Here is an 8,595-nt window from a genome sequence, read left to right on the forward strand (position 1 = left end):
ATCCTCGCTGTGTTGAAAAGCCAGTTTTCTCCTCACTGATGGACAAACAAAGCATCCTCCTTTTACAAAAGTGCCCTTGTTGCCTTTGGTGATAAAGAAAGAAAACCATGCTGTGCCGTCATTTGATTTTAGTTATTATTGGGATGCTCTTTCTGTCTTGTCTCTCCGTGCTGCATACCTTCTTCTCTCTGAGCTTTTGAGCAGACTTCTTTCATGTTCCTCAACAGCAGTCAGAGCGATGGAGATAACCATTTAAATTAGGGAGGCTTGGGAGAGGAGAGGATCTGGGAATTTGACTGATAGGCTGTTCCAAAAGGGTGTCTGGGAACAACGAACTTTGAAGATTCAACTTTTTATTTTAAACAAATGGCCATACTGTCTTCTTGCTATTATTTTTGTGGTATTTCCTCCCCTGCCTCCTCCTCATCAAGGGCTCCATTGTATTACCCAGCATTCCTCTTTGTGCTTGTGTCTTGATGGGCTTCACACACGGGAACTCTGTGCTCCCATGTCCACTCGAGCCACACTTTGCCACATCGCTCTGGCGCCTATTGAAGAAAAAAACTGAACAAGAAAAAAAAAGGCGGGGTGAAAGTATGTTCGAGCATTGCAATTAGATGATCCGCTCACTGCTATTCTCAGTGATTTTATTGCCCCTAAATATTAACATGATAGTAGCCTTCCTCCTCTGCATCTCCTACCATAATATTACTGTAATTGCTTGTTTAAGTAAGCTATTGATTAGTGTTGTGAAACAGGGCATTATTTGGATATAATAATGTATTATTACATTTTGACTTGTACTCATACTGATAGTTTAGTCTATCCATTAAAGAGTTTTAACAAATGCTACGATACACTTGACACAACTTTGATTTTGACCCAAAGGGCAAAGAAATCAGATGTAAAAAGTGGGAAACACATTTATAAATGTGTGCTCAGTTCCACAAAAATGTAAATGTAAGGGTAATGACCTTCATGCATAGCTTTATATATCTGATGAAAATAATCTATATGCATATGTAAGTCTTTGTACTTGGACAGAGATTCAACTTTGAGTTTTATGCATTTCTTAGTCATTGAACAGATGGAGAAAAAATAAAGCCCATTCAAATTTGATGTCAGATATCATGCTTGAATAGAGACATAAGGCGCGTTCACAACGCAGTACTTTTCCCACTTTAGTTCCGATATAGTTCCGAAATGTCGCATTAACACCAAAAAGAGCCGGAACTTAAATTAGTTCATCAGAACCTTTTTACCCCCTTTTCCGTCAGTTTTCCTTCCCTGCTAGAGAGCAGGTACTTTCGTGGGAGAAAAAGGTTCTTATGTCTGATTTGCTGGGCGGAATGCAAACCACGCCCCGTAAAACTCAAAAAAAGTATTGTGAAGCCGCCATTTTATTATCCTCGCATTAGCATTATTAGCATTATTAGCATTAGCCCAGCGCAGAAACGCAGAGAGACTAACTTATGGCAACACAAAAGAAAACATGGGAGCGGTGGAGATGAGCGCTCCCATGTTTTCTTTTGTGTTGCCATAAGTTAGTCTCTCTGCGTTTCTGCGCTGGGCTAATGCTAATAATGCTAATAATGCTAATGNGGTTTTTGACTCTGCAGACCGTTTACGTGCATAAAAACCTTCATAACACACAAGGGGACGGGTAATAACCGGAAAAGCATGACATGGGACCTTTAAATAAGAGAAAAACCAAGATAAAAAACCAAGATAAAAAAATAGCCTTTTACTTCATGAGAAATTTCTCATGTTTTTTATAATACTGATAAACTCGACATAAAAAACAGCCCTTCTTGACAAACAATTATTGTTTTAAAATATAGTGAAAAAATTATTTTCTTTCATCAGTTTCTAATCTGTTTCTACTCAGGATCAAGAGGTGGTTTGGGCATGCACTTCTGTGCTAAAGACGGAGACAGGCCACTCTCCCAAATTGGAAACAAATCAATTAATAGATAACTCCAGTCAGAGTCTCATTAACCCATGTGGCCATTTCAGAGACACATATTCACCTGTAACGCATGTTGTTGACAATGAGAAAAACTAGCACACCTTCAGGAAAGAACACCTGCACACGATCACATTCAGAGAACACCAGCTATTGTGAGGCAACAGAGATCACCACTCCCAGTGCATTCCTCAACTACATTACATTCATTTTGCTAATACAGGAAGGAGGTTAAGCCAGAGGAAGAATCTCCAAGCTCTACATCCGTATTGGCGACGAAAATAGCTTGGCGCCTATCCAGGAAAAGTTAAGGACAGACATTTGTGCAATGATATTCCTTTTCCTTTCACTTTTAAATTCACTACACTTGACTTAATTGACTAAACACGTCCTCCATGTTAGTTTCAGTCCCTGAGACACACAAACATGCCACGCGATCAAGGTCAACTTCCCCCGGTGTTTATCAAAGCAGCTGGATGGCACTGAATGTGCCTGTCACCTTGACACTAAATGGAGCTGCATGGCGAAATCTGCATGTTGGAATTACTGGGGGCCCAAGGTTAGCTATTGGAGCTGTCGAGTCTGTCCTTGTTTGTGTGAGGGAGCAGCATTCTATCAAGGCCTCTGTCTGACAATTGAGAACCTTGTTGGAAAGTGTCCCTGCAGTTTAATTGAAGCTTGGATACCTGCATTGGGAAGTCATTTGTTAGCATTTATTTGAATTCCTAATTATCTTGGGGCTTATAATGTCCCTCTTATTTTGTTTGTGGATTTGGTCCCATTTGGATCTTAAAGTGGGACACAAACAAGACAAGACAATCAATTATTTAAAAACACCTCCTGGGGTTGGGTGGAGGACCTTCTCTTCCTTACCGCCTTCCTCAACAGTTCACAAAATGTTGATAGGTTTTGACTTCCTGTACAATTATCCACTGAAGAATAAGTGAAAGACTGTCATTCCCTGCATTCAACCATGATAGGTTGATGGTCAAAATGGAACCATGAAGTTGGTCTGTAACCTATGATGAATGTTTCATGATCAGCTTTGGATTGTATTACCTTTCCCAAGGAGCCAGGGTGGTTTTCAACTTGTTTGTCCGTCTGTCTGTTGATCTGTCAGCAGCATTATAGAAAAACTACTGGCCCAATTTACATGAAACTTGATCATCAGATCGAATCATCATCTTTTTAGCATCCATATACTCTCTGTATTAAGACCTAAAGCTAATAAACTCACCAAAGTGAAAAGCATCACTTCCCAACTCTGAGAATTAAACCTTACGAGGAGCGTGTGAATGCTCCTTTGGTCAAGGTGGAGTTGTGCACTCTCAGACTGCCATTCTAGTCTTCCAAATAAGTTTAGCTAACGTATTGGTATGATAAACTGGTTGCTTGTGTTTCCCCATTGTTCTAGTGACTGTAGTGTTCCCAGATCTCAATAATTAACTTTGTGAATTTGTTTCTAATAGGGCTGATTGAAATAATAGCAAACAGTCAAATACAATGAAATAAGTGCCATACATGGGATTCCTCTTGTTTCCTTTTTTATATTTTTGGGATGGTAATGAAGCTCAAGCTGTTCCAAGAACTTCCCATTGGGCGATGTCTTTTGTTATTGTGTCTACCACAAGGGGGTAACTGTCCCACTGACCTCTGGAAAAAATAACTTTTAACATGACTGCTTCCGTTTTCTCGTTGGCTGTCTTCTCAGTCTTTCCTTCGTTCCCTTGCTCTTTGGCTGTGCCTGGTTTCCGCTGGTTCGATCCTACCTTTGTCTCTCTGTAACTTATATGACACATAAAATGCGCTTGACAATGGAAATGGTGCTAAGTCGGAATCAGGCTTCACCTGATACTGAGGCTTTACCCATGAGCCTCAGGGCGTGTACGCCAGGAGTAGGAGGAGGCGACAACCACAGCTTATTTATCTATTCATGTGGCTTTCTCTCTTTTTTACAAAGCTATCAGGCTGCTTCCTCAGTAGTTGTGTGATTGTAATTCTCGTCAGGAAGATCTTTTGTCAATCAGGAGGAAGAGTTTAATACTCAGCCCCCTGGGGTTAATAATAAGTTTGAGCCTGCAGATAAACCTATGAGTGGGTAGAAAAATGTTTGTGCATGTCTGTGTGCTTCTTCCTCTTCTGTTGAACTTGATAGTCTGTGTAATAAATTGTTTTATAGATAATACCAATTGTCTTTGACTGTAGCAGCGTTGTGATAAGCTGCCAAACACTCAGTCGCTGCTTGACTCTAATTGTTCTGCTTGACTAGTCTTGGTACACATTAATATTATCATTAAGGTTTGATATTGTTAAGTGGGCACCCCTGTAGGCGCAGGGTAAAACAGATAGCGCTTCCTGTTCGTCAAATAAGTGGCTACAATAATCCTCATGTTCCAGATAACAGATGGTAACAGAGGTGCTGTGTTGAAGACATGCTGAAATCACTGGCCTGTTCTATCAAAGGAAATCATGTGGAGGTAAGGAAAAGTAACAAGGAAAAAAACATTACTATCAAACAGCAAAGGGTAAATGTTTCTTCCATAACTCCATTTAACATACAAATTAACAGGAATACCTATTTACTTAGAATACACAGCACTGCCTCTACTATTAACCGGAATGCACAAAGGAAAAGTCAACAGACATTCTTTGTGTTTCTTGGCTTGGGCGCAAGAATCACCAACAGGGTATGCATATCAAACATGTGTAGAATATTGCAAAACACTGCATCTGCTATTATGACATAAGATTTTTTTTTGTTTTGGTACCTGACAGTCCATCTGCACCTGGACTGTTAAACAGTCACTTCCCACTAATGCATTTTGTAACTGAGAAGGCAACTGTTTGCAGAAATTAATCTCAGATAAGCTGATTACACTACCTACAATGGTCCTGTATGTGGCTAGCAGGAAATGGTTTGCAACTTAACTAAACAAGGAAAGAGTCCAGAAACCCACATTTCTTTCTTGAGTTGGAAGTGAATAAATGACCTTAAAGGCCCAGACACATTAAATCAACATCAAATAACTAGCAGTTCTTATTCTAATACAGTCAACATGGTTAACTTAAAAGCGAATCACAGAAAAAAGCCACTTTGCACTCATGCACTTTTTAGCTATAAGGATCAATACTCAGTCATGGTTCTAGAAACATTTGGGCATCTATTTTCCAAGTGCTTATAAACAGACACATACAGGCATGTCTGACAAGTAAGCAAATAAAGTTTGTTGGTGATCACAGGACTTTAACTTCCAGGGAAACGTTAATGAGGTGCCAAGAAATAAGTCATGGTGTTTTAAATGTGTGTGTGCATGCTTGTGTGTTAAGTTGACACTGAGGTGGAGAGCTGAATCCTGTCCAACAGTGATAAGACTTTTGATGACAGGGCTGCATTAACCTACCTGACACACACACACTAACACACACATGCAGCGTGGTAAGGGAGGGACAGGGGTGTGTGAGAACACGCTTTAAGAAGCCTTGGCTCTCTGTGTGTGACACTAAATCCCATTCATGGCAACAAACACACTGACAGAGCGGCAGGAGTGAGATCGAGGCACAGAGAGGAGGTTCATTACACACCAACATGACATATCGGAGTTGGAGGAGGGAGGAGACTGTACATTTACCAAGACATGGTTGTCATCTTTTATAAGTATAAGAGAAGGGGAAAAGCTTGTAGCAAACCATGCCATGATACCCTCTAGTATGCGTTCAAATCAAATGTAATTTAAAAATGTCACTCACTGGGTCAAAAATACTATATATAAAAACTTACATGGTGATACATTAACTATAAAATATTAACTTTCTATGCTATGGTTATAGACCCTTTGCAATATACTGTAAGATTAACACTAAATCCTAAACTTAAAACTGTGTAGCAATTCTTACAGTTGCGAGGTGCATCAAAAGCAGACTTTAACCACGAGCAAGCCTTATTTGCAGTGCAGCAGAAGGCAAGCAAGATGCTTTGTCCATTTAGAAATGGACATGCAGTGCTGAGTTAAAAAATAAGTATAATGTATGCACAAGTGAATAGCAGGGGCCCCAATATATATATTTGAGGTACACTGACTTGAATCAGCTCTAAGAAGATTAACAGAGAGCAATTTATTTAACAGAGTAAAGAGAACAAGTATTACGATTATGACGATTCATATTTTCATCAGTTGTTAGGCGCGACCTTAAGTGGTCGCAATAAATATGACGGGAGCAAAGCAGGAAGTCGTCAGTGTAGTATAATACGGAGCGACAAGGTCTGCATTGGAAATAAACTGAAGGACTTAGATCTCGGAGATAACCTTTTATGTCCTGTGTAAAACCAAAAAGAAAAAAAAAACGCTGGTGTGTAGGTGATCACTTAAGTATGTATGTTATTAACACATCAGGTAATAACACAATTATTGTACACACTTACTTTGACTACAATCATTTATTTAAGAATTCAGAGATGGACACAATTTACTTTTCCTACATTCTTCTTCACATTAAAGCAGTTAACACATCCTTTAAAAACATCTGTCAAAAGAATATTGTGATGTAATAAACACAACAAATCATTAAATTGTGAATACTTGTTAGAATTGTAAAGTTGTCTAAAAGAAAAACGGAGAAAAGTATGAGGGGGAGACAGAGGGATGAGGGATAACAAGAGGAATAAGGGTGGAGTAAAAAGAGATTATGAGATATGCCTGATTCTGACCTCATCATTCTCCATATGGTGCAGTAATGACAACCCGACCGCTCCGCTCAACAGCATGCCTCAGGGTGTCTGCCCCTGTGTTTATGTGACCTGTTACATGTCTCATTGACCTCCTCATAGCTTGCAAGTGTGACATAACTAAAGGCTAAAAAACAAAATAATTGAAGACCCTTTTTTCTCATTTTGTTTTGTAATCCATTTAAAATGACCCAGAATTTGTACATGTAAATACAATTGTCTATAACTTGCATTTGCATACCCGATGCATTTTTGTAAATAAAACGTACAAGCAATTATCAAACAGAAAACTATTTCTGAAGACAACAAGCCAAGCGATGAGACATTTTAAATACATAGCATTTTCGAATGTAATGAAAAATCAATTTACAAACATGCATAGTATTTAATAGCTAAAACCAGATCAGGAAATGTGTCGTTTATTTGGATTGCAGAACAATAAATTATATTTTGCAGTATATAAAGAAAGTAACATTTCAATGTTGCTCACTGTGAACGTAATTATTGTTTAAAAATCCCATAGGAATCAAATCTGAACAGCTGGCAGGAGAGAAAAAACCAATGTTTTGTATTTGATACTCAAAAGCAATGATATTTCTGTGAAAAGCTACTTTGGCGACAAGTCAAACTACAATTCTACGCCTCATAGATTATGCTAGTAATAATTGTTTAGTGTTATGCATGACTGTCTCATCTATCTATATGACCAGAGCCGGGCAGCCAGCCAGACGGACAGCTGTGAGAGTTGACAGTTGTCAGGCCAGCACCAGATAAACTCCCTTTTGCATTATTTAGCTGTAAGGGTCTGCCGCATCATCGGGAACGACAACATCCAGGCATCACGTCATCAGTCAGCTATTATTACTGTCTGTAATATTATCACTTGATTGTCCTTTGATCAGCAATCTGTATATATGTTTACATTGTCAGTTTTTGAAATAGTCATGTTGATGTTAGTGAAGCTTTTGGGCTTGTTTAATTAATCGATTAATTGATTATAAAAAGGAATACAACAGGTTTATAACTTGCAGAGTTACAGTCGATTACTTATATTAGAAAAACACAACTTTAATTTAAAAGGGTTTCCCCTCCTACCCGGCCCAACAACCCTAGAAGTCAATCAATCAATGTTTATTTATATAGCCCAATATCACAAATGTTACATTTGTCTCAGTGGACTTCAAAGTTTGTACAGAATATCAGTATGACAATACGACACCCTCTGTCCTTAGACCCTCACATCGTACAAGGAAAAACTTCCAGAGAAAACCCCACAGTTTAAAGGGAAAAATGGGAGAAACCTCAGGGAGAGCAACAGAGGAGGGATCCCTCTCCCAGGACGGACAGACGTGCAATAGATGCCGTGTGTAAATTGAAAAGATAATACATTTGCAACATAGGTAGTCCAAATGTTTGGAAATGCATGTGTGTATAATATGAAGATGAATCCACAAGGATATCCATCCAGGACTTATGATCCAGGACCACAGCCACGACTCAAGATCCAGGACTCGCGATCCATGACACAGGACCGCAGGATCATCCATGACTCCGGCGTATATAGACACCAAAAAGAAAGAAATTTGGGGAAGCTGGGTTAATCGGAACATGAGAGTACACAGGTATAGACAGAGAGAAGGAAGAAGTAAGATGTCCCCCGACAAACTAAGCCTATATCAGCAAAACTAGGGGCTGAATCTAATCAGCCCTAACTATAAGCTTTATCAAAAAGGAAGGTCTTAAGCGCACTCTTAAAAACGGATGGGTGTCTGCCGCCCGAACACAAACTGGAAGCTGATTCCACAAAAGTGGAGCTTGATAAGAAAAGGCTCTGGCTCCCATTGTACTTTTAGAGACTCTAGGAACAACCAACAACCCTGCATTCTTGGAACGCAATGCCCTAGTA

The sequence above is a fragment of the Notothenia coriiceps genome, unplaced genomic scaffold, assembly GCF_000735185.1.
Source record: "Notothenia coriiceps isolate Sejong01 unplaced genomic scaffold, NC01 NC01_scaffold00008047, whole genome shotgun sequence".
Classification (NCBI taxonomy): Eukaryota; Metazoa; Chordata; class Actinopteri; order Perciformes; family Nototheniidae; genus Notothenia; species Notothenia coriiceps.